At 46.9% G+C, this 24,784-nt stretch overlaps 1 long non-coding RNA gene across 1 annotated transcript in view; it reads left to right on the top strand.

The window, feature by feature from the left end:
• The window catches only part of LOC134481879 (uncharacterized), a 37,716-nt gene that overhangs the window by 10,867 nt on the left and 2,065 nt on the right, over positions 1-24,784 (top strand). The window contains exon 2 of the long non-coding RNA XR_010057760.1: positions 20,843-20,998. This is a non-coding gene — a long non-coding RNA (uncharacterized LOC134481879). The remainder of the gene's footprint in view (positions 1-20,842; positions 20,999-24,784) is intronic.

Here is a 24,784-nt window from a genome sequence, read left to right as displayed (position 1 = left end):
CTCAGCCCCACTGAGCACATCCACAGCACAATCCCTGAGCTCTTGGAACATTGCAGAAGAGGGGGAACGAAGGCTGTTGGAGCCAGAAAACAAGGCCACCTGCTGCTAGACAGTGACTTCCAGACGTGACAGAGAAGCTGCACCCATGAAATCTCAACGTGATTGCCTCAGTGACACCTGCATAATGGTAATACCAGTCGCCATTGCCAATATTGCCGATAAGAACACAAGTTGGCGGGCCAGTGTATAAAGGAGAAACCAAACAACGCCCCCACCCCTAGATGAAGCGATACAGGAAATCAATGGCTACTGAGAAAGAGAGAGACAAAGTTTACTCCAAGGATGAGCCCCTTGATAAGTTATGCAATCCCAAGTGGGTCAGTCTGAAACACATGTACAATGTGTTTACATTGTACAATACCTCAGTAAGGTATTTATACATAATTGGAGGAGGGATGAAAATTATGTAAATGCTTATTGAAATTCTGACCCCCAAAGGCAATGCATACATGCAGTAAACAGACATACGTGCAGGCAAAACACCCAAACACATAAAGTAAAAATAAAGGTTAAAAATCAACAGTGCGGGGTTGGGGATTTAGCTCAGTGGTAGAGCGCTTGCCTAGGAAGCACAAGGCCCTGGGTTCGGTACTTACCTCCGAAAAAAAAAAAACCAAAAAAAAAAAAAATCAACAGTGCTAGGTAGAGGTGGCACATGCCTTTAATCCCAGTGCTTGGGAGGCAGAAGCAGGTAGAGCTCAGAGTTCAAGGCCAGCCTGGTCTACAGAGTGAGTTCCAGGACAACCAGGGCTACACAGAGAAACCCTGTCTTGAAAAACCAAAAAACCAAACAAACAAACATTTTTTTAAAGATTTATTTTATTTATATAAATATGTATATTTTATATATAAGTACACTGTAGCTGTCTTCAGACACACCAGAAGAGGGCATCAGATCCCACAGATGGTAGTGAGCTGTCATGTGGTTGCTGAGATTTGAACTCAGAACCTCTGGAAGAGCAGTCAGTGCTCTTAACCACTGAGCCATCTCTCCAGTTCACAAAAAAGATTTTTAAAGGCCATTTTATGTGTACATATTTTATACATATATACATACACATATATATAATACACACACGCGCGCGCGCGCGCGCACACACACACACACACACACACACACACACACACACACACGAATGATATAGTAGGTAGCACTTGCCTGTGATCCTAGTAATAGGAAATTAGAGGTAAGAGGATCAGGAATTCAGGATTCCCCTCAGCTGCATAGGAAGCTGCAGGCCTGCTTGAGATACATGAGCCCTTGTCTTAATAACTAAATAAGTAACGTGACAGCTGAGCAAGAGCCATATGCTACACCCGACCCTGCGACAGGACAAGCCTGCAGACCTCTGCACTGAAGAGTGAGAGAGCAGTGCTGGCCTCCCGCAGAGGCCCAGGCAGGGAATTCCAGATCCTTTTACCTTAGCCTCACAAAAGCTGGTGTTGCAGACCACCAGCATGCCTAGCATTGAAAAGGGCTTCTTAGTGAGGCAGCAGAGTGTAACTATGATAAAAACACATTGTACGTATGGAGTTCTCAATAAAAACCATTATAGTTAGATAAAAACAGCAGAAACTTTTAAAATGACGCTTATGAATTTCACCCATGTAAACAGTTCCAACCTTTCCCCGCTGTACCAGGATACAGATGACAAAGCTCCTTATCATGTACACAGGTCTCACTTCCATGGCTGTGAAGAAAGTGATTCTAAAGGCCAGGAAATCCATACTATGCAGATTAGTCCAAGGCTCCGAAAGCTTCAGGTCCTGCACCCGTTTTTTTAAGGTTTATTTAACATGTCTGTCTGTGTGTACGTTGTGCACATGTGTGTGCAGATGCTCTCATAGGTCAGAAGGGTGTTAGATCCCCTGCATCTGGAGCTGTAGGCTATTGTGAGCTGCCTGCTGTGGGTGTTAGGAGCTGACTCATGTCCTCTGGAAAAGCGGCAAGTGCTGTTAACCTTCGCCATCTCTCCAGCCCCTCATCCAGTACGGCTTTTGCAACACCTAAGTTCCCAATGGCCGGTGTTGCCTGAAGAATTCTTGGGTCTGTTGCCACAATTAGGAAGCTCGGAAGCAAGTCAGTGGAAGCCTCAGTTTAGCTGTGTCAGAGTTCACCAGGTTTACCTCACAGTGGGCGGGGCTCTAGTGTTATAGGGAGATAGAGAAGCCAAAGGAAACCCTTAACGGAAGTAAGCCTCCAGTAGAGTTCTCGGCATTTAAATGGCTCCGCCTCTTTCTACCGCTCAAGTGTACAGGCTCCCAGCTCCAGGGGGCCTGCAGCCTCTGGGCCTCCAGGTTCCTGTCTTCTCTGTTGAGGACCCACTCTCCGGCTGAATCTCAGCAGAGGGAGTACTTTATAGGGCAATGCCCCTGCTCAGCCCACCACAGCCTTTTCACACTGGAGTCCTTTCCTATGAAGCCAAATGACTGTAGGCACCAGGGCACGCCTGGGACTCATCTGTTATCTCTGCCTTTAGGGAATCAGAACTGAGGTTGGGACCAGGGTTGCTTCTCCCCATTTTCTTATGGATGGAGTAGGGTTGGCTCTGTATTTTCAAGCAATGAACTTAACTAGGGGCAAAAGATTAGCACATACATTTTTTTTTCTTTTTTTCGGAGCTGGGGACTGAACCCAGGGCCTTGCACTTGCTAGGCAAGCGCTCTACCACTGAGCTAAATTCCCAACCCCAGCACATACATTTTTTAATTAAGGTTTATTTATTTATTTCATGTCATGTGAGTACACTGTGTCGCTCTCTTCAGACACACCAGAAGAGGGCATCAGATCCCATTACAGATGGTTGTAAGCCACCATATATATGGTTGCTGGGAATTGAACTCAGGACCTGTGGAAGAGCAGTCAGTGCTCTTAACCACTGAGCCATCTCTCCAGTCTGCAAATATATTTCTTCAGAAGCAAAATAAGGTTAGAGGGAAGGGTAAAAGGAGAGGGAGAGGGAGGGAGAAAGGGAGAGAGAGCATATCATTAACCATTTAGATGTAAAAGGAATCCAGGCACAGCTATAACCCTAACACTCCAGGAAGGAAGGCTAGAAGAACAGCTGGTCAAGGATAGCCTGGGCTATATAGTGAGTTCCAGATACAAAACAAGAGCCCATCTCAAGCAAAACAGATTTAAAAGTGACCTGTGTGTGTGGTGTGCTGTGGGGTGTGTGTGTGTGTATGTGTGTGTGTGTGTGTGGTGTGCTGTGGGGTGTGTGTGTGTGTGGTGTGCTGTGGTGTGTGTGTGTGTGTGTGTGTGGTGTGCTGTGGGGTGTGTGTGTGTGTGGTGTGCTGTGGGGTGTGTGTGTGTGTGTGGTGTGTGTGTGGTGTGCTGTGGGGTGTGTGTGTGTGTGGTGTGCTGTGGGGTGTGTGTGTGGTGTGCTGTGGGGTGTGTGTGTGGTGTGCTGTGGGGTGTGTGTGTGTGTGTGTGTGTGGTGTGCTGTGGTATGTGTGTGTGTGGTGTGCTGTGGTATGTGTGTGTGTGTGTGTGTGGTGTGTGTGGTGTGCTGTGGGGTGTGTGTGTGTGTGTGTGTGGTGTGCTGTGAGGTGTGTGTGTGTGGTGTGCTGTGGGGTGTGTGTGTGTGTGTGTGGTGTGCTGTGAGGTGTGTGTGTGTGTGTGTGTGGTGTGCTGTGGGGTGTGTGTGTGTGTGGTGTGCTGTGGGGTGTGTGTGTGTGTGTGTGGTGTGCTGTGGGGTGTGTGTGTGTGTGTGGTGTATGTGTGTGTGTGTGGGGTGTGCTGTGGGGTGTGTGTGTATGTGTGTGTGTGTGTGGTGTGCTGTGGGGTGTGTGTGTGTGGTGTGCTGTGGGGTGTGTGTGTGTGTGTGGTGTATGTGTGTGTGTGGTGTGCTGTGGGGTGTGTGTGTGTGTGTGTGGTGTGTGTGTGTGGTGTGTGTGTGTGTGTGTGTGGTGTGCTGTGGGGTGTGTGTGTGTGTGTGTGGTGTGCTGTGGGGTATGTGTGTGTGTGTGTGTGTGTGTGTGTGTGTGTGTTCTCGAGGTGGGGGCGTGGAGGGGGAGTGTAGTTTAGTGGCAGAGCATTCAGGAAGCCCTGGGTTTGGTGCCCAGTACTACAAGTAAATAAAGGGGCAGGGAAGACCCGGCAGAAACAGCGCGGTGTAGTGGGGCTCTGAAGTCGGAGCCTACATTGCTTACAATGTTGAGAGGAAAATCACAAACCAATCTACGAAGATGGCCCACAGAAGACTACCAAGGCCTTGTGCAGGACATAACTTTGTTGGCCGTCTAAGAACTGAGACAATGTGGCCTCCTGGCATACAGCAAACCCCCAAGGTTTGCTCAGGGGACAAGCAAACCTTCCTTAGGAATACACACCTCTATCCCATTTCTGCTCCTACAGGGAACTTGTTACCGCAGTACGGCGAGTGTTATAAGCCAGGTACGGTGGCACACAGCTGACATCCCAGCATGCTGTGGCAGAGGACAGAGCAACAGAAGTTCCGGGCCAGTTCAGGCTACCTGAGACCTGAGACAAAACAATCCTAAGAACACCAACAACAAAAGTGGACCCTACCTGAGACAAAAACAATCCTAAGAACACCAACAACAAAAGTTTAAGTTACAAAGTTAGACCATGCAAATATTAGACGTTCATTAGCTGGGCGTGGTGATCCACACTATAATCCCAGCTTTTGGGAGATGGCTAGGTAGTTTAGTGCTTAGCTTTCGTGCAGAGGACCCAGCTTTACTTCTCAGCATCCGTAATCATCTTATGACGGCCTGGAACTCCAGGTGCAGGGGATCAGATGCCTCTGGCTTCTATGGGCACACACACACACACACACATACACACACACACACACCACACACCACACACACACAACACAGCACAACACACACACACAACACAGCACAGACACACCCTGCAACACACACCAACACACCACACCACACACACACACCACACCCCACAGCACACCACACACACACACACCAACACACCACACCACACACACACCCCACAGCACACCACACACACATACACACACCAACATATCACACCACACACACACACCAAAACATCACACCACACACACACCACACACACACAACACACACACACAACACAACACACACACACAACACAGCATAGACACACCCCACACAACACAGCACAGACACACCCTACACCACACACCACACACACATACACACACCAACATATCACACCACACACACACACCAAAACATCACACCACACACACACCACACACACACAACACACACAACACACACACAACACAACACACACACACAACACAGCACAGACACACCCCACACAACACAGCACAGGCACACCCTACACCACACACCAACACACCACACCCCACAGCACACCACACACACACACACCAACATATCACACCACACACACACCCCACAGCACACCACACACACACACATACACACACCAACATATCACACCACACACACACCAACATATCACACCACACACAACACCCCACACCCACACACCAACATACCACATTACACCACACACACACACACACACACATACCAACATATCACACCACACACACACACACACATACCAACATATCACACCACACACACACACCCCACACCCACACACCAACATACCACATTACACCACACACACACCACACCACACACACCACACACACACACAAAATTAAAAGTTAAAAAAAAAAATCGAGCCGGGTTGTGGTGGCACGTGCCTTTAATACCAGCACTCCAGAAGCAGAAGTAGGCGGATCTCTGTGTTTGAGGCCAGCCTGTTCTACAGTTCAAGTTCCAGGACAGCCAGGGCCACACAGAGAAACCTGTCTCGGGGAACAAAAGAAAGAAAACAAATCAGAAAATGAAAATAGGGGTTCTCGTTAAAGGTTTGCCTCTTCCCCTCTTTCGTCTTTTGTTGATTTTTATTTCTTTGCTTATTTTCTTTTACAGTTTCATGTAACCCAAGCTGGCTTCAGAGTCTCTAGGTACCTGAGGATGGCTTTACTGTCTAGGCCTCCCTGCCTCTGCCTCCAGACATTGTGGACCCTTTGCCAGGCCTGCTTTGGAAGTTCCTTGCTGCTGCTCCTGTGCTGTTGAATAGAAAAGGCCACTCTGACCCCAGGGCAATGGTTCTCAGTTCTCCCTTCTGAAGGGGGACTGCAGGGCAGGTATGGTGGTGCAGATCTCTGATCCAAGGACCATCGTCTCCAAAAAATGCTTTCTTTAGCTGGGCGTGGTGACCCACACCTGTAATCCCAGCTTTTGGGAACCTGCGACAGGAAGATCTGAGTCTGAGACCAGCCTGGGTAGAGAGTGAGACATGAGACATTGTGTTTGTCCCACCCCCGCCCCACCCCTAGTGGTGGTGGTGCACACCTTTAATCTCAGCACTTGAGAGGTAGAAGCAGGCAGGTCTCTGTGACTTCGAGGTTGGTCTAGTCTACATAGTGAGTTCCAGAACAGCCAGGCTACACAGCGAGACTCTCGCTAAGGGGAAGGTGGGTTTCTTCAGATCAGGTTTCCTTTTCATATAATTTACAAATAATCAACACCTCAAAATTTTTGCTTGAAACCTTTTACATTTATTTATTCCTGCATTTGATGTCTGTTCTTGGTTGTCAACTTGACTACATCTGGGATTAACTAAACCCAAGAATGCACGGGTTACAGTGCTGCAACTGTCTACCTTTGGGGGGCCTGCATGAGCAGGACCATCAGTACCCAGGCCCAGCTGCTTTCTCTCCTGTGCCTGTGTAGAAGGCTTCTGTTACTTCTCCTGGGCCATGCCTGCCTGTGTGCTGTCCCGCTGCTCACCACGATAATGGGCAAAGCCTCTGAGCAACCCCCACTGAAAGGCTTCTTTTATAAGGGTTGCTGTGGTCATGGCGTCTCATCACAGTGGCAGAGCAGTGACTAAGTTATACCTGTGGGTGTGTCCCCCACTTGTGTGACTCCCCCTGGAGTCATTTCTATGTGGTCCCAAGGCTTGAACTCAGGTCCTCAGGCTTAAAGGCAAGAACTTTCATCCACTGAACCATTTTGAGGGCCCAGCGTTGTTTTATAGATAGATAGATAGATAGATAGATAGATAGATAGATAGATAGATAGAAAGAATATAGATACATACATATATATATGTATATATATATTTGTTTGTTTAAGGATGCCTTTAATCCCAGCACTCGTGAGGCAACAAAGATGTAAGTTCAGGACCAGCATGGTCTACATAGCTCCAGGTCAGCTTTCAAACTTCATTTTTAGGAGAGGGTTTCTTTAGCTCTCAGTGTCCCTGCTTCCATCCCTAGAGAACTGGAATTACAGGTGTGTGTCATCAGAGTTACAACTCTGCTGTTTTTGTTTTTGTTTTTTTAATTTTTTAAAAGTCTATTTACTTTATGTATGTGAGTACACTGCAGCTGTCTTCAGACACACCAGAAGAGGGCATCAGATCCCATTACAGGCGTTGTGAGCCACCATGTGGTTGCTGGGAATTGAACTCAGGACCTCTGGGAGAGCTGTCAGACCTCAACTGTGGAGTCATCTCTCCAGCCCTGTTTTTTAATTTTAAAAAACAAGGACTTACTGGGTAGCTGTGGCTATTCTGGAACTCACTATGCAGACTAGGCTGGCTTCAAGTTCACAGAGATCTGTCTATTCAAGTGCTGGGATTATAAGCTTACACCACTGTACCTGGCTCATAAACTTGATGTTTACATTGAATTGTTTAAAGGTTTAAAAATGGTCTTTGTTTTGTTTTGTTTTGTTTCTGAGGCAGTAGGTTCTCACTATTCAACTCTGGCTCTCCTGGAACTCATTGTGTAGTCAAGGCTGACCTGGCCTGGAACTCACAGAGATCCACTTGTCTCTGCCTCCGAGGTGCTAGGATTAAAGGAGTGCACCCCTGTTTTATAAGCTATTATAACGAATCTAGCTGTGCTCTGCTGCTGCTGCTGCTGCTGCTGCTGCTCCTCCTCCTCCTCCTCCTGCTCCTGCTCCTCCTCCTCTTCTTCCTCCTCCTCCTTCTCCTCCTCCTGCTACTGTCTTCCTCTTCCTCCTCCTCCTGCTCCTCTTCCTCTCCCTCCTCCTCCTCTTCCTCCTCTCTCTTGCTCTCTGAACTCCAAGGGAGAATTTTTTTTTTTTTTTTTTGGTGGTATCACTGAAATGGAGTCACATTCTATAACCCCAAGAAGCTAAGTTCTACCACCCATCCCCATCCCTGAGAAGGCAATTAAAACAGACAAATTAGTAGTAGTAGTAAAAAGCCACCAATTCATGGTGGCTACTCATGCACAATCTCTCCCCCCCACCCCCCCGATTTCTGAGGCACAGATTGTGACTCCAAGTTTGGTCCCACTGTTGTGGTGGTCATGATAAGATCTCACGTAGCGGGCTGGAGAGATGGCTCAGTGGTTAAGAGCACCGACTGCTCTTCCCAAGGTCCTGAGTTCAAATCCCAGCAACCACATGGTGGCTCACAACCATCTGAAATGAGTCTGATGCCCTCTTCTGGTGTGTCTGAAGATAGCGACAGTGTAATCATAATATATAATAAATAAATAAAATGTTTAAAAAAAAAAAAAAAGATCTCACGTAGCCACGTAGCCCTGTAGGCTCCCTCACTGTGTGAACAAAAGTGACCTTGGACTTCTAGCCCTCCTACCTGCAAGTCTACTTCTAAAGTGCTAGGGTTAAAGGCCTCTGTCATCGCACTTGCTCTAGGAATCTTGTAACTTATAAAGTATTGTCACAGAGCCAGCCAACTCACAAGAAAATGTGTCACTTATGGGAGAAAGTCATTATAGTTTATTGATAACCCATTAATGAAAATCAGCAATAATCTTCACGATTATCATACACTTAAGTACACTTAGTTTATAACGAAGGCTTGAATTGTATTTCAACCTTTACTTAGTTATTCCCACAATGTAAAGATTAATGCAGAACTGGACATAGTGGATCATGTCTGAAGTCCCACTAGTTAGCAGGTTTAAGTAGAAGCTCCAGAATCATTCACAATAGTTTAGCTTTAGGACTGAGCTAGGTGTCCAATAAGGAATGAGTAAGGAATGGGAATAAATGTTTATTCCTCGTGTGTGTGTGTGTGTGTGTGTGTGTGTGTGTGTCTGTCTGTCTGTCTGTCTGTCCGTCCACCATGGAGGAATATGCCTTAGAGGTCAGAGGACAACTTGAGGAAACTGGTTCTTTCCTTCCACCATGTGAATCCTGGGGATGGACCAAGAAATCTCACTAGTTTGGATGAAGTCTTACTTCAGTCTGGTGTTTGGCGAGTTCTGCACTTTGTGCCTCTGCCAGACCTATAGGCTGGCTTGCTTACGTACTGTTTTGGTAACCTCTCTTAAATAAAGCAAAGGGTAGACAAGTGAGAAGCATTGGGTGCACCCCCTGGGCAAGCAGAGGTAAGCAAGACAGGGGCTTGGAAGTAGGTAGCCCTTGTCTTGGGGAGAGAGGGGCACGGCACCAATTCCCAGAAACCACACACACACACACACACACACACACACACACACACACACACCACACACACACAAAGAGTGTCTCTACTCACTTACCCCAGACCAAGCCGTGATCTAATCCTTCACACACTATCTCTCTTAGTCAATTCTTGTGACAACTGCTTTTGGTTGGCCTCTGTAAAGGTGGACAAGATGCTAGCCCAAAGGGTTGGGGACGTAGCTCTGCAATTAAGAGCACTTTCCTTGGGGCTGGGGATTTAGCTCAGTGGTAGAGCGCTTACCTAGGAAGCGCAAGGCCCTGGGTTCGGTCCCCAGCTCCGAAAAAAAAGAACCAAAAAAAAAAAAAAAAAAAAAAGAGCACTTTCCTTTCTTGCAGAGGACCTGGGTTTGGTTCACACCACCCGTCTGGTGGCTCACAGCTATCTGTAACTCCAATTTCAGGCTTCCCTCTGACCCACGTGGGCACTGGACACGTACATGATGCAGTGCATGCATTCAGGCAAAACGCATACACACACATACTCATACATACATAACTCACACATACATGTCCATGTACACATACGTATATAATATGTTCAGAAACAATCAAAGCCATGGCCAGTTTTCATGCACTGTACCAAGGCCATCTGGGTCCAAAACAGAAAATAACACGTATGCACACCCCAGCACGAGTCACACAACAAGTCCCTGTGGATATGTGTGTGATTACCTCACTAGGCCCTGGGAACTACTTTCAAAGGGGCCCCCAGGAACCCACTTAAACAATTTTTTCCCACATTTTTACTTTGAGTAGACCATGCATTCTCACAATTCAAGTACTTAAGAACAGTTTCTGTTCTGCTTGAGAAGTGGAGCCGTAGGGACCAAGGCTGGCCTTGGCTATATAGCAAGTTCCTGATAAAGCTGGTCTACAGGGAACACTGGCGGGACACGCTTTAGTCCCAGCACTTGGGAGGCAGAGGTAGATGGACCTCTGTGAGTTCAAGGCCAGCCTGGTCTACACAGTGAATTCCAAGACAGCCAGGACCACACAGTAAGACCTCCTCCCAAAAAACAAACAAACAAACAAACAACAACAAAACCCAACCCTAAAACCAAAACAAAGTCACGGCCTGCTCTACCCTTAGCTGCCTGTCCGTTTGGACCCAGATTAAAAGATAGCCCTGTTGTAATGGCCTTGTAATGTAAGAATCATTCCAGAACTGCCTTGTGAATGTGCAGATGGTGCTATGTATTATTTTGGCCCCTTTCCCCCTCAAAAACAGTATTATGTTACATGTATTTTCTGAACTTTGTTTGTTTATTCAGTTGGTGATTTAAAATAAAAAGATTTATTTATGTATGTATTTATTTATCTAATTATGTATAAGTACCCTGTAGCTGTCTTCACACACACCAGAAGAGGGCATCAGATCCCATTACAGATGGTTGTGAGCCACCATGTGGGTGCTGGGATTTGAACTCAGGATCTCTAGAAGAGTCAGTGCTCTTAACTGCTGAGCCATCTCTCCAGCCCTGGTGATTTTTTATATATTTATTGAGACTGGTCTTGGTATATATCCTCAACTAATTTGATACTTGATACTGGTATGTAGCCCAGGTTAGGCTAGAACTGATGGCAATCTTTCTGCCTCAGCCTTTCAGATACTAAAGTCAGGAATTACCAGTGTGTGTCACCATTCTAGGCTTACAGAGGGGTCCTGAAGATCTTTGTTTTAGTTTGGGTTTTGTTTACATAGTTATTATTTCTTTATTTTAAAGATTTGTTTATTTTGTTAATACCAGTACACTGTCACTCTCTTCAGACACACCAGAAGAGGGCATCGGATCCCATTATAGATGGATGTGAGCCACCATGTGGTTGCTGGGAATTGGACTCAGGACCTCTGGAAGAGCAGTCAGTGTTCCTAACCACTGAGCCATCTTTCCAGCCCCCATATTTATTATTTTTAAGTGCGTACATGCGTGTGTATGCTCGCTCACCTATAAAGGTCAGAGGATGGCTTTGGGGAATTGGGTTTTTCCTCATACCAGGCAGGTCCCAGGGGTTGAATTTAGTTTTTTAGGTTTGGGGGTCTTTCCCCACTCAGCTCTCACACTAGCACATTGGTCTGAGTTTTGAAAGAAGGTTCTGCTGTACATCACAAGCTGGCTTTGAACCACATTTCCCAGGCTATCCTGGACAGTGTCACCTTCTTGCCTCATGCAGTCTCTTAGATTCCCCTTTCCCATCTTTTATAGAGCACTGCTTTTCTTGGTGGTATAGTATTCCATTGAATGGATAAACTAGCATTTGTTTACCAGTTTCTACTTCAGAACCTCTGGATGAGTTCCAGGTTCTTGCCTTTTTTCAGACAGGGCTGTGATGAATCACGGTGTTCGTAGACCAATTAGCACACATGCAAATACATCTGAGGAACAAATTCCTAGCAGGGTATTGTTGGGTCAAGGATTCTATGCATTTGTAATTTTGACAGATATTGCCAAACTGACCTCTACAAAGATTAAATCAATTTATACTTCTATCAGCATTAGGTGAGGGCACCTGTTTCCCCACAGCTTCTTAGCAGTGTTAATAAACCGGTAACCTGCCAATCTGAAGGATAAAAAAATGGCACCACCACATTTTTCTCATCATAAGGGAGGTTGAGCACTTTGCCTTCAGTTTAAAAGGCTTTATTTTCTTTTTCCTGAAACACCTAGCCTCGGTCTGTTTTCCTTTCATTGATTTATTAATTATTATTATTATTATTATTATTATTATTAATTATTGAGAGGGTCTCAATGTAGCCCTGGCTGTCCTGGAACTCACTATGTAGACTAGGCTGGCCTTGAACTCACAGAAACCCACTTGCCTCTGCCTCTTAAGTACTGAGTGCCACTTGGCTCAGCTTGGTTTTTTAATTCTGCATGCGCAGGTCTGTGTATGGGTATGGGTATGTGCCCAAGGAGGCCAGAGGCTTCAAATGCTCATAGAGCTGGGGTCATAGGGAGTTGTAAGCCTCCCGGTATTGGTACTTGGGCTCAAACTTGTCCTCCACGAGAGTATTGTGAACCTGATAGAAACACAAAACTGGCCTTGAACTTTTGTTAACTCTCTCTGCCTGAAGTCCTGAGATCCCAGGTATGTGTCACCATGCCCGGCTCTTTGTCTGACACAGGGTCTGGGGGACTCAGGCTGGATTTAAACTTGTTATGAAACCAGGGTGACCTCAACCTTCCCTTTTGTTTGGTTTAGTGTGTGTTTTTGCAGGCAACCCTAGAGTACGGAGGTTGACATCAGGCTCACTTCTCTATTGCTCTCCACTGTGTATGTAGGTTTGGGGGTGTCTGTCTGTCTGGTTCTCCACATTATTTCCTTGAATGCTCTTTTACTGACCCTGAAACAGGGTTGGCATATACACTTCCAACTTTGGGAGATAGCTCTCAATAAGTACTGCTGGTGGGCTCGGAACAGATGAGGCTGGCCTGGAATTCACAGAGATCTGCCTGACCCCACCCCCTGAGTGTTAGGACCAAGGGCATACACCATCGTGCACAGCACTGGCTTTTTCTTGACCATGTGGGTGCTGGTATTAGAACTCAAATCTTCATGGTTTTTGACAACCACTCTATTAATGGAGTCCTCTCCCCAGCCCTGATCTGATTCTCCTGCCTCTGCCTCTCAAGTGCTAGGGTTGCATTGTGTGGCACAAGGCCTGGCTCCAAAATGCACCTGGATTTACATCCATTTAATTAATTCTCATATCATTCCTACGAGGCAAATACAACTCAACTGGGCACAATATTAAGTGACCTGTTCGAGTCCTGCAAGGCAATGACTTGTCTTAAAGCTGCATAATCTTGCTGCAGAACCTGGGTGTTAACTATTTATAATCAAGACCAGTTCAGTTGCTAGTTTGTAAAGAAGGAGGAGGAGGAGGAAGAGGAGGAGGAGGAGGGGGAGGAGGAGGAGGAGGAGGAGGAGGAGGAGGAGAAGAAGAAGAAAAAGAAGAAGAGGAGGAGGAAGAGGAGGAGGAGAAGAGGAGGGGAGGAGGAGGGAGAGGAGGAGGAGAAGAAGGAGAAGCAGAAAGAAGGAGGAGGAGAAGGAGGAGGAAGAGGAGGAGGAGGAGGAGGAGGAGGAGGAGGAGAAGAAGAAGAAGAAGAAGAAGAAGAAGAAGAAGAAGAAGAAGAAGAAGAAGAAGAAGAAGAAGAAGAAGAGGAGGAGGAGGAGGAGGAGGAGGAGGAGAAGGAAAGAAACAGCAGCAGAAAGAAGGAGGAAGAGGAGGAGGGGGAAGAGGAGGAGGAGGATGAAGATCAGGAAGAGCATGGCAGCTAGGGATACAGCTCAGTTGGTAAAGAGCTTGCTTAGGATATGTTCCAACTCACTAATGAAATTTCCCCTCTAACTCCAGTCATTTCCTCTATGATCCCCCAGAGTCCCTTGGGGTGCATGCCAGGTTCTCCAAGGCTCTCCCCAAATAGCTCTCAGCTATGATCTCTGGGTGACTTTCTCTCCACTCACCCACAGTGCTAGACCTACAGCCAACCCAGGGCTTTTGCACTTCCGGTGTGTGCCTCCTCCTGAGGTTCCTCCAGTGCTCCACTCTGATCTGTCCTTGGATGCCTCTCCCTCAGCGACTCTGGTGTCCTCTCTTCTGGTTTCAAGGTTTTCTTAGGGATTGCTTCTCCCCTCCTCCACGTACCTGTCTTGCTTGCTGTTACAGCTCTAGACCCTAGGCCTCTGACTGGGACGGTGAGCACAGAAGGGTGCTTCCTACTTCCTTAGAAGGCCTCTCCTGCAGCCATATTCCCACTTCCTGCTGGTTTCAAGGAAACACTGAAGAGTGATTCAAGGGCCTCATGCCCGCCGGGCAAGTGCTGTGCCACTGAGGTACTCACGAGCTAGCCCTGTTTCATCCCTAAAGAGCCTTTTAGATATCGGTGCCTGTTGGTAGCCGTGTCTGCCTGCCAGACTGGCCTCGCTTGGTGTTCATTCCTTCCACCCCAAGTTATGTTAAACCCACCAGATGTCTTTGTGTCCGTCTTGTCCTGTTTCCCAAAAAGGGCTCTCCATGTGTGTGTGCAGCCCCGGCTGCTTCCAGCTCACTCTGTAGACCAGGCTGGCCTGGCTCAGAACTGCTTGCCTCTGCCTTCGAGTGCTGGGATTAAAGACCCACCAGTGTCTTAATTGCTTGTTTTCGGTCTTGCTTTTTCCACTCTACAGCAGTCCTTTACAGTTCTAATTAAAGGCCACAGCCACTATTCTCTTGGGATTAAGAAATTGTGCTCAATAAATGTTTGGAGAAGGAAAGAGTGAACAAATAGAATTTCACTTTTTTTTTTAAAAAAGGAATTATTGCATGGGAATTTATAGTTATTACTTAAGAATCTCTCTCTCCCTCCCTCCATCTTCCTCTCCCTCTTTTGTCAGTGCTGGGCTTGGACCCCTAGCCCCTGTTCATGCTAAGCAAATGCTAAACCATCCAGCGATAGCCTTAATCCTTAACATACTTCTAAACAGAACATTAGCCTAGCATGGATGGCAATGCGTACTCGTAATCCTAGCGCTTTAGGAATCGAGACAGTAATCCAGGCGCTTTAGGAATCGAGACAGGAAGGAGGTTGTCACACCCTGGAGGCCATGCTAGGCTAGAGCGAGACTATCTGCTGGGGGGGAGGGGCGGCGGCTCACACAACAACCAACCAAGCAAACAAGTATAAACCCCAAGTTCCATCTCAGAAACATACACAAACTTTTAAAATCCGGAGTCCAGAGATATCAGTATTTAATTAACTTGTATCAAGTTTCATGCACCCAACAAACCATTAAGACGAAGGCCCTCGTTAGGTGTCTTGGCCCCGCCTCTGCCTGTGAGTGCTAGGATTAAAGACATGTGCGCCACAATCCCAAACGGACTGGGGCCGTGAAGGGCAAATGCTCGATCACTGACCTACGCCTCACCCTCCCGTCGCCTTTTTTTTTTTAAATGTGTAGGCCAGGCTGGCCTCGAACTCGTGATCCTCCTGCCTTTGCCTCCTTCAGCAAATCCTACCGATGTGTGCGCCACCACAACCGACTTGTCACCTTTTTTTTTTTTTAATATATCATTTGTGTGTGTGTGTGTGTGTCTGTCCATCTGTCATCATCTGTCATCGGTCTATCTGTCTGTCCCAGGTGCTCTTAGCCCTGAACTCTCTCTCCAGCCTCCTTCTTGGTTCTTGCTTACAGCCTCCCACTTTCTTTTTTTTTCTTTTTTTTTTTTTCGGAGCTGGGGACCGAACCCAGGCCTTGCGGTTGCTAGGCAAGCGCTCTACCACTGAGCTAAATCCCCAACCCCAGCCTCCCACTTTCAATCCCCTTCCCTCAGCCTTCCGAGGGCTGGAGCTCCAGGTGGACGCCACCACACCCTGAGGCACTGTGCTTTCCTTCCGCTGTCTTATACTGGTTCTCAAAGCTAATGCACTCCGATTGCTCTCCCCTCACGCTCTCTTCTTTCCCAGTCTCTTTACCTCCCCTCCAGCCCTTACTGCCACAAGCGCCTTCCCCAGAATCAAGACTTTGGGACCTATTTAGTTTAACTAGAGCCATGTATTTGGTCACTGGAACCTGGTGGAATCACCATGTCATACAGCTGCAGGCAGTGACTTTCAGAACCCATATGTAGCATGTAGTTCAGCATAGAAGGGCGGGGCCCTGAGCCTCTCCTCTGCCCACACCTGACTGTTCATGGGCCTGTTCTTGTGCAGAGCCGGTGAAGGCGCCTAGTTCCGTAAGCTGTGACTGGACGGTTGTGTCTCTCCCAGGGGACGCCATTTCACAGCCCTTCCCCCATCCACTGCCCTCACCTATCTTCCCGTTTATCTTCTGTGCTGAAATGTTCCCTGAGTCTTTGTTACTGTTGTTTGCTTTGGGTTTTGAGACCGAGGTCTGGCCAGCCTGCCCACGAGTGACCTTGAACTCTTGATCCTCTAACTCCCTAGTGCTGGGGTTATACGTGTGTGCCAGCACACCCAGGAAGAAAACCTTTTTTTTTGTTGTTGTTGAGGTAGGGTTTCTCTGCGGGTAGCTCCGGCTGTCCTGGAACTCACTCTGTAGACCAGGCTGGCCTCAAACTCAGAGATCTGCCTGTGTCTGCTTCCTGAGTGTTTGGATTAAGGGCCTGTACTCCCACTGCCCCCACAAGAAATATTTTTATTTTCTTGTTTTTTAATGTAAATGAAAAGAGACATTTACATTTTATAAATATATTTATGTACACAGTGAGAGAGGACATATAAGTGTTAACAACAGGACGCTGTGAACTGGACTGGACGGCTCCTACTTGCAACTTTGACCCTACCCCGTTCTCCTTCAAGGCCATGTTCCCTCTCCCCTTCCCTGTGTTCCCTCCCTAGCCTGTGCTCTTGGCTCAGCAGTGCTGGGACCCTGCCCCTCTGTAGTGCCACCGGCAAGAGGATGGGAACTGCGAGAGCACTTTTTCTGCATCCACACTAGTAACTCTTTCAGAACACCACTCCCGCTTCTGCCTCTAGGAATGACCTCACTCCAACTTCAGTGGAAGCAGAAATCTTTAAGAGAAACTCCCCCGACTTCCTGCTTCTAAAATAATACCCTTCCTTTCACCTATTAAACCTGTTTTCCCTGCCTACCCTTTTCTTTTGGGCTTTTCAATGTTAACCATTCTCTCCCTGAATCCTCAATCTCCTTCTTTCCGTCTCTGTCTCTGTCTCTCTGTCGCTCTGTCTCTCTCTTCAAGAGCCTTTACCCCGTGGGTTACCTTGTTAGTTTTTCTTTTTTCTTTCTTTCTTTCTTTTTTTTTTTTAATTTATTCTATATGAGTACACCGTAGCTGTCTTCAGACACACCAGAAGAGGGCATCAGATCTCACTACAGACAGTGGTGAACCACTGTGTGGTTGCTGGGAACTGAACTCAGGACCTGGGGAAGAGCAGTCGGGTGCTCTTAACCACTGAGCCATCTCCCCAGCCCCATGGAACTTTCATTCTTGTAGATCAGGCTGGTTTTGAATTCACAGAGATCTGCCTGTGACTGCCTCAGGGTTTCTGAGATTAAAGACGGGAGCCGCTATGCCTGGCCCCGTTTTTGTTTTTTTGTTTTTGTTTTTGAGACGCCGCTGTTGTATCTCGGGTTGACTTTGAACTCATTACGTACACAGGGCTCATCTTGAATTTCTGACCCTCCCATCTCTAAATCCCAGTTGCTGAGATAATAGGCACTTGGCTTTGTTTTTTGGTTTTTGAAATGGTCTTGCTATGAAGTCCTGTCTTGTCTCAGACTTTCAGGTCTCTTTCTCAGAGTCTGAGTCACAAAGACCAGCTGCTAAGTTTTGGCTTTGAGATAAGCATTCTATAGCCCTCTCGGCTTTGATCTCTTGATCTTCCTGATTCCTTTGTTTGTTTGTTTGTTCTTTGAGGCAGTTTCTCTGTGTGGCCTTGGCTGCCCTGGAACTTGCTTTGCAGAACAGACTGGCCTCAGACTCCAGATCCTCCTGCCTCTGCCTCCAGATCCCTCCTGCTGGGACTAAAGGAAGGTGTGCCCCACCGCCTACAACCTTCCTGCCGCTCTGTCTTGGACAAGAGTTGATGTCAGGACAGCTCAGGATCCCGTGCAGCAATCTGCATGCTGTTTACTCTCGAGGTGCGTCTTCCTGTGTTTGTCAACCACTAAGGATCTTCATTTTATGAAATTTCTCAAGTATTCTGCATCCCTTTGTTCTATGTTTTGAACTAAGCATGTAAGAACTAGGCATTTGGCCAAAAGATTTCAACTAGATCATCTCCTAATCCTCACAATCTACTGCCTTGTGTACTTTTTTGAGAAAGTGATTTGTCTATATTAGTAAATCTTAGCTCCTGTATAAAGTGCTCTGTATGTGTGAAGATGTATATTATAAATATGGGTGGTGTATATAGAAATGTATGTATATATTTAAATATTTGGGGATGAATTGAAATCAGGGTTTCACACATACTGGAGAGATACTCTACCTCCGAAATATGTTTCCAGACCCCTGTTTATTTATTTAAAGAAAAATAAATATACTTGTATGCTGATTAGTTTTTACTGTCAACTTGACACACCCTCAGGTCATCTTCGAAGAGGGAAGCTCGGCTTCAGAATTGCCTGGTGCAGATTAGCCTTGTCTGTGAGACATTATCTTCACTGAGGGTTGATGTGGGAGGACCTAGACCAGTGTGGGCAATACCTCCTGTATTAGTCAGGGTTCTCTAGAGTTACAGAGCTTATGGAGTGTCTCTATAGGTCAAGAGAATTTATCGTGATGACTTGCAGTCTGCAGTCCAACTAACCCAACAAGGGGCAGCTGTGGATGGGAAGTCTAAGAATCTAGTGTTGCTCAGTCCCAGGAGGCTGGTTGTTTCAGCCGCTGTGCTGTAGAAATAGGTTCCAACAGATGCGCTGGCAGGGAAGTGCAACAGGCAAAGAAGAATCTTCCTTCTTCCGATGTCCTTGGTCTCCAGCAAAAGGTGTGGCCTTGATTGAGGTGTGCACCACCAGGCCTGGATCTGGGACTTGCTTTGTCACAGGCTGGCCTTGAACTCAGAGATCTCCTTGCCTCAGTCTCCTGGGATTAAAGGCGTGTACTACCTTCCCTGGGCTTAAGCTTTTCATGGCCACTATGCCTCAGGATCTGCATGTCAAGATCCAGGTCAGAAACTATGTCTGCCAGACTCAAGATCTGGATCACAGGTGTGCCCTCCAATTCTGGATTGTAGTTCATTCCAGATCTAGTCAAGCTGACAACCAGGAATAGCCACCTGCCCTGGGCAGGTGAGCCATTAGCCAGTAAACAACCTTCCTAGTTTCTGCCCCAGATTCCTGCCCTGAGTTTCTGCTCTGATGCCCTCAATGATGGGAAATAATAGATGAAATTAACCCCTTCCTTGCAAGTTCCTTTTAGTCATGGTGTTTTGTTAAAACATAAAAAGAACAACTTTTTAATTTTTAAAAAAGTTTTCTAGGGGTTGGGGATTTAGCTCAGTGGTAGAGCGCTTGCCTTGGCAAGCACAAGGCCCTGGGTTCGGTCCCAGCTCCGAAAAAAAAAAAAAGTTTTCAAGGCAAGGTTTCTCTTCATAGCCCTGGCTGTCCTAGAATTCATTCTGTAGCCCAGGCTGGCCTTGAACACAGAGATCTGCCTCTCCTGCCTTCCACACTCTGGGCCCAAAGGTGTGCAGCTCCACACCTGGCTGCAGTGGGTGTGGCAGGAGCCGAAGAACCATGGGCCCAAAGAGAAGTTTGTTTCTGTTTTCCGTGCATTCACATTCAGCACATTTGTTTATGACCTTTGTAAGACCTTCATATGACCTTCGTATGACCTTCGTCCTGGCTGCATATCACAGATGAAATCTGAAAGCAGCATTCATTTATTAATTAAAGAAATCAGTTGTTTTTCATAAAAAAAAAGTATCCGTTTCCAGAGGGAGTTATAAACGATAGTGACAGATATAACAGAGTATCCCCCTGTTATTTTAGATGTAAAACACAAAGAAGCAGCGACTGAGCGCTTGTTAAAATGAAAGATTTTTTTTTTTTTTGTTCTTTTTTTCGGAGCTGGGGACCGAACCCAGGGCCTTGCGCTTCCTAGGCAAGCGCTCTACCACTGAGCTAAATCCCCAACCCCTAAAATGAAAGATTTTTATCCAGGCTTGGAGGCACAGGCCTTTAATCCCAGCACTCAGGATGCAGAAGCGGGTGGATCTCTGAGTTTGAAGCCAGCCTGGTTAAGGAGACTGTCTCACCCGACCATCCCGCTCTCCCCGAAACAGACAGAATTTTAGGATGTCTATAGTCCCTATACTCGGAAAGCAAGAGCAGGAGTTTTGTTGCAATTTCAGGTCGGCGAGGGGCTGTATGGCGAGGTCATATCTCAGGAAGAGACAATGAAGGAAAGAAGACAAGGACGGACAGAGGGAGAAAATATGTGCTGTTTACTGCTGAGCCATGTCTCTAACATGGGCTCTGCATTTTAAATGATCCCCAGGACACTCATGGGCACTCGAAACTTAGAGAAGTGCTGGTTACTCACTGGCTTCAGGGGCTGTGTGTGTGAACACTGGTAAGGCCTGAGGTGGGAAGACCGGTATGCTCCAATACAATGATTGGAGGATGGGTAAAGGGGCTCCCCTAGGTCAGACGGAGCTCAGAGCAAAGGAATTCCCTCCATCCACCAGGAGGATCCTGTTCTAATAGCTCCAGGAACACAAACCATAATAAATAATTCAGCCTGAAATATATAGCTAAGTGTGATCCAATTTATTTTAATTAATTAATTTCTTTCCAGAGTGATCCACACAGTTGATCCAGCTTGTTACTTTCTTTCGAGCGTGTGACATGTTGACAGCCACACTCTAACCAAAGAAGATCAACTTGGGACCGGAATCGTCAGTTCACACCTCCCCTTTGCAATGAGCTTTGATGAACATCATGATAAAATCAGGTGAGAGATCATGTATGGTCGTTGGCAGGACAGCAGACCGGGGCATTTAGGTGAGGTGCCCAAGTTAGAGGAATCCCGACTCTGACTTAGGCAAAGCTTTCAGACGGAGATAACAACCAGACAACACAGAGCACTCCTCTCTTCTCCTTGTGCATGTGTGTGGTGTACACACCTATGTGCATGTGCATGTGCCTCTGTGTATGTCCATGTATGCGTGTGGACTCCCAAGTTGGGTGACAGGGTTACTCTTCTATGGTTCTCTCAGTGAACCCAGATCATTAGGCAGCTATGGGGGGGAGGGTCCCTATTTTTTCCTTCGGTGCTGGAATTGCAGGGGTGCTTCTGTGCCACCAGGGGTTTGTGTGTGTCCTGGGGTCCAAACTAACTCTCCTGTGTGCATAGATGGCACCTTAATGGAGTCGTCTCTCCACTCCTGTGTTGAACTTGTTTTGTTTTTTGGGATAGTCTCATTATGGAGCCTTCCCTGGCTAGCCTGGGACTTGCTTTGTAGTTCAGGCTGGCCCAAGTCTCACGGCCTGTACCTCCCCAGTGCCAGGATTACAGCAGGTTTCTAGCTGGGGACCCTCACCTCCAGCCCTGCCATTGGGAGAACCAGGTAGATGAGACGTTCAAGGTCATCCTTAACTATATAGAGGGTTCGAGGCTTTGGTTATGTGAGACCCTGTTTTAAAAAGCGAAAGCACCACTCAAACAGAAACAGCAAGAAAGAGCAGCCTGTTCTTTCCTTTCCTTTTCCGTTTTTGAATGACCTCTTCTCTCTTTCTCTTTCCTTCCTTCCTTCCTTCTTTTCTTCCTTTCTTTACTTTCTTTTCTTCTCTTCCTTCCTTCTTTCTTTCCTTCCTTCCTCCCTCCCTCCCTCCCTCCCTCCCTCCCTTCCTCCCTTCCTTCCTTCCTTCCTTCCTTCCTTCCTTTTTGAGACAGACTATTGCTCTGAATGTTGGCAGACAGACACCTTCCTCCTCCTGCCTGTTGAGTGCTGGGAGTGCAGCATGCAGGCTTAAGAGCAGCTTTCTCAATGAAAAGATTTTATGAATCACTGACAAATTTGATCCCTAAATAAATTGCCGAGCAACCGTGAAGTGTGGCGGCACGCCGTCTGGAATCTCAGCACTTGGGGAAGAAGTCAAGGGATCAGGAAACTCAGGGTCATCCTCAGCTACAACGGGTTTCAGCCCAGCCTGGGCTATGTGAGATTCTAAGATTAAAAAAAAAAAAGAAGAAGAGGAAAATACTAAGTAAAAACAAAGAAAGCGACTAATTGAGGTGCCACCATCGTCAGCCAAAGTGGGGCCCGGAGAAGAAGCACCTGGTTCTGGAGCTGCTTCTCCTCCCACAGCCACATTTAGAGTTCACAGAAAATATTTGAAAGCAGCTTCTGTGAGGGAATTTCTAATCCCTGTGCTGCACTGACTTGAGCCAATCCCGCCCTTGAGGCACAGCCCCTCCCAGGAGCAGAGGTGGAGGGCGCTATTGTTCTGCGTTTCCTTTCTTTGTCCACTCCCGCCCCTGGCTGGCCACCTCAGCCTTCCCCTCGGCCCTGCTCAGCCCATTAGTTTACAACACACACAGTTGCACCCCTATTTTTAAAACTTCCTTTTCTCCAAAAAGAGCATCTCTGTGTCCCCAAGGACTTTCCCAACTAAGAATAAACACTGGCCTTCCAGCAGAGCAAAGGATCTGCTTGTTGAGGCTTGTTTGTTTTGACTGGGCCTCACCCTGTAGCTGAGGCTAGCCTGGAAGTGGAGAGCCCTCGCCTTCACCTGCAGAGAGCGCTGGATTTGCAGGTGGGCACCTTCAAGTCTAGCAATAATACATTTGTATCCAAGTCATTGGGATACGTTGTGAAATATAGCAAGTAGTCACTTCAAATTTAAAATCAAACCCAGAATATCGGATGTACCTATGAAGTCTGGACCCCACCCCCAGCCCCTGTGGCAGCTTCCTGAAGGCAGGAGCACTGGTGTCATGTGACACAGCCCACTATGCTCCATTCTAAGGATTTTGATCAATGCGTAATTGTAACCCAATGCCTCACAGTCCCTGTCACCCCAGTAGACACAAAGTCAACATGCACAATTAAGAGTTAAAATTGTATTATTACGGGGCTTGGGGATTTAGCTCAGCGGTAGAGCACTTGCCTAGCAAGCGCAAGGCCCTGGCAAGGCCCTGGGTTCGGTCCCCAGCTCCAAAAAAAAAAAAAAAAAAAAAAAGAAAATTGTATTATTATTTTTTAAAGAGTTATTTATTATATGTAAGTACACTGTAGCTGTCTTCAGACACACCAGAAGAGGGCATCAGATCCCATTACAGATGGTTGTGAGCCACCATATGGTTGCTGGGATTTGAACTCAGGACCTCTGGAAGAGCAGTCAGTGCTCTTAAACGCTGAGCCATCTCTCCAGCTCATATTATTACTTATATAAGGAGAACATCAGGCTAATCCCAAAGAATTGTCTCAGCAGCCTTCACTGGGAAAGTGAATACAAATTCATACAGAAAAGATTCCTCACGTGTAGAAGCAGAGAGTTTTCTGAGCATGCAGTTGGACAACATCCTTCTTCACTTAACATACTGTTTTTTTTTAAAAGGGGATAGACTGGGTGTAGTGACGGACACCTTTAACCCCGGCATTTGGGAGGATGAGGCAGGTGGATCTCTATGAGTCTAAGGTCAGTCTGGTCTACATAGCAAGTTCCAGACCAGCCAGAGTTACTTGGTGAGATCCTGTCTCAGGACCAGAGTTTTGTTCCCAGTGTCCCGATCAGGTGACTCATGGTTGGTGATAACTCTACCTCCAGGGGATATGACTTCTGTCCTCCATGAGCACACACATACATGTGCATACATGCACGCTTACACATAGGCCAAGTGTTACGTTATAAACAGTCTTGATCAGTCAGTTACATGATATTGAAGAAAAGGCTACAATATAAACTTCAAAGTGAAGGTTAAAAAAAAAAGGGCCAGATGTAGATCTCTCCTGAGAGACACAGCCAGAATATAGCAAATACAGAGGCGAATGCCAGTAGCAAACCACTGAACTGAGAACAGGACCCCCGTGGAAGGAATCAGAGAAAGAACTGGATGAGCTTGAAGGGGCTAGAGACCCCATATGAACAACAATGTCAAGCAACTAGAGCTTCCAGGGACTAAGCCACTACCTAAAGACTATACATGGACTGACCCTGGACTCTGACCTCATAGGTAGCAATGAATATCCTAGTAAGATCACCAGTGGAAGGGGAAGCCCTTGGTCCTGCTAAGACTAAACCCCCAGTGAACGAGATTGTTGGGGGAAGGGCGGCAATGGGGGGAGGATGGGGAGGGGAACACCCATCAAGAAGGGGAGGGGGTGGGGTTAGGGGGATGTTGGCCTGGAAACCGGGAAAGGGAATAACACTCGAAATGTAAATAAGAAATACTCAAGTTAATAAAAAAAAAAAAAAGAGGGACCGGAGAGATGGCTCAGTGGTTAAGAGCACTGGCTGCAGGGGTTGGGGATTTAGCTCAGTGGTAGAGCACTTGCCTAGGAAGCGCAAGGCCCTGGGTTCGGTCCCCAGCTCCGAAAAAAAGAACCAAAAAAAAAAAAAAAAAAAAAAAAAAAAGAGCACTGGCTGCTCTTGCTCTTCCAGAGGTTCTGAGTTCAAATCCCAGCAACCACATGGTGGCCCACAACCATCTGTAATGAGATCCAATGCCCTCTTCTGGTATGTCTGAAGACAGCCACTTATATATAATAAATAAATATTTTTTTTAAAAAAGGAT

This window comes from Rattus norvegicus, chromosome 14 (genome assembly GCF_036323735.1).
Source record: "Rattus norvegicus strain BN/NHsdMcwi chromosome 14, GRCr8, whole genome shotgun sequence".
Taxonomy (NCBI): Eukaryota; Metazoa; Chordata; class Mammalia; order Rodentia; family Muridae; genus Rattus; species Rattus norvegicus.
The sequence above is the reverse complement of the archived record's forward strand: the minus strand, read 5'-3'. Positions and strand labels throughout refer to the sequence as shown.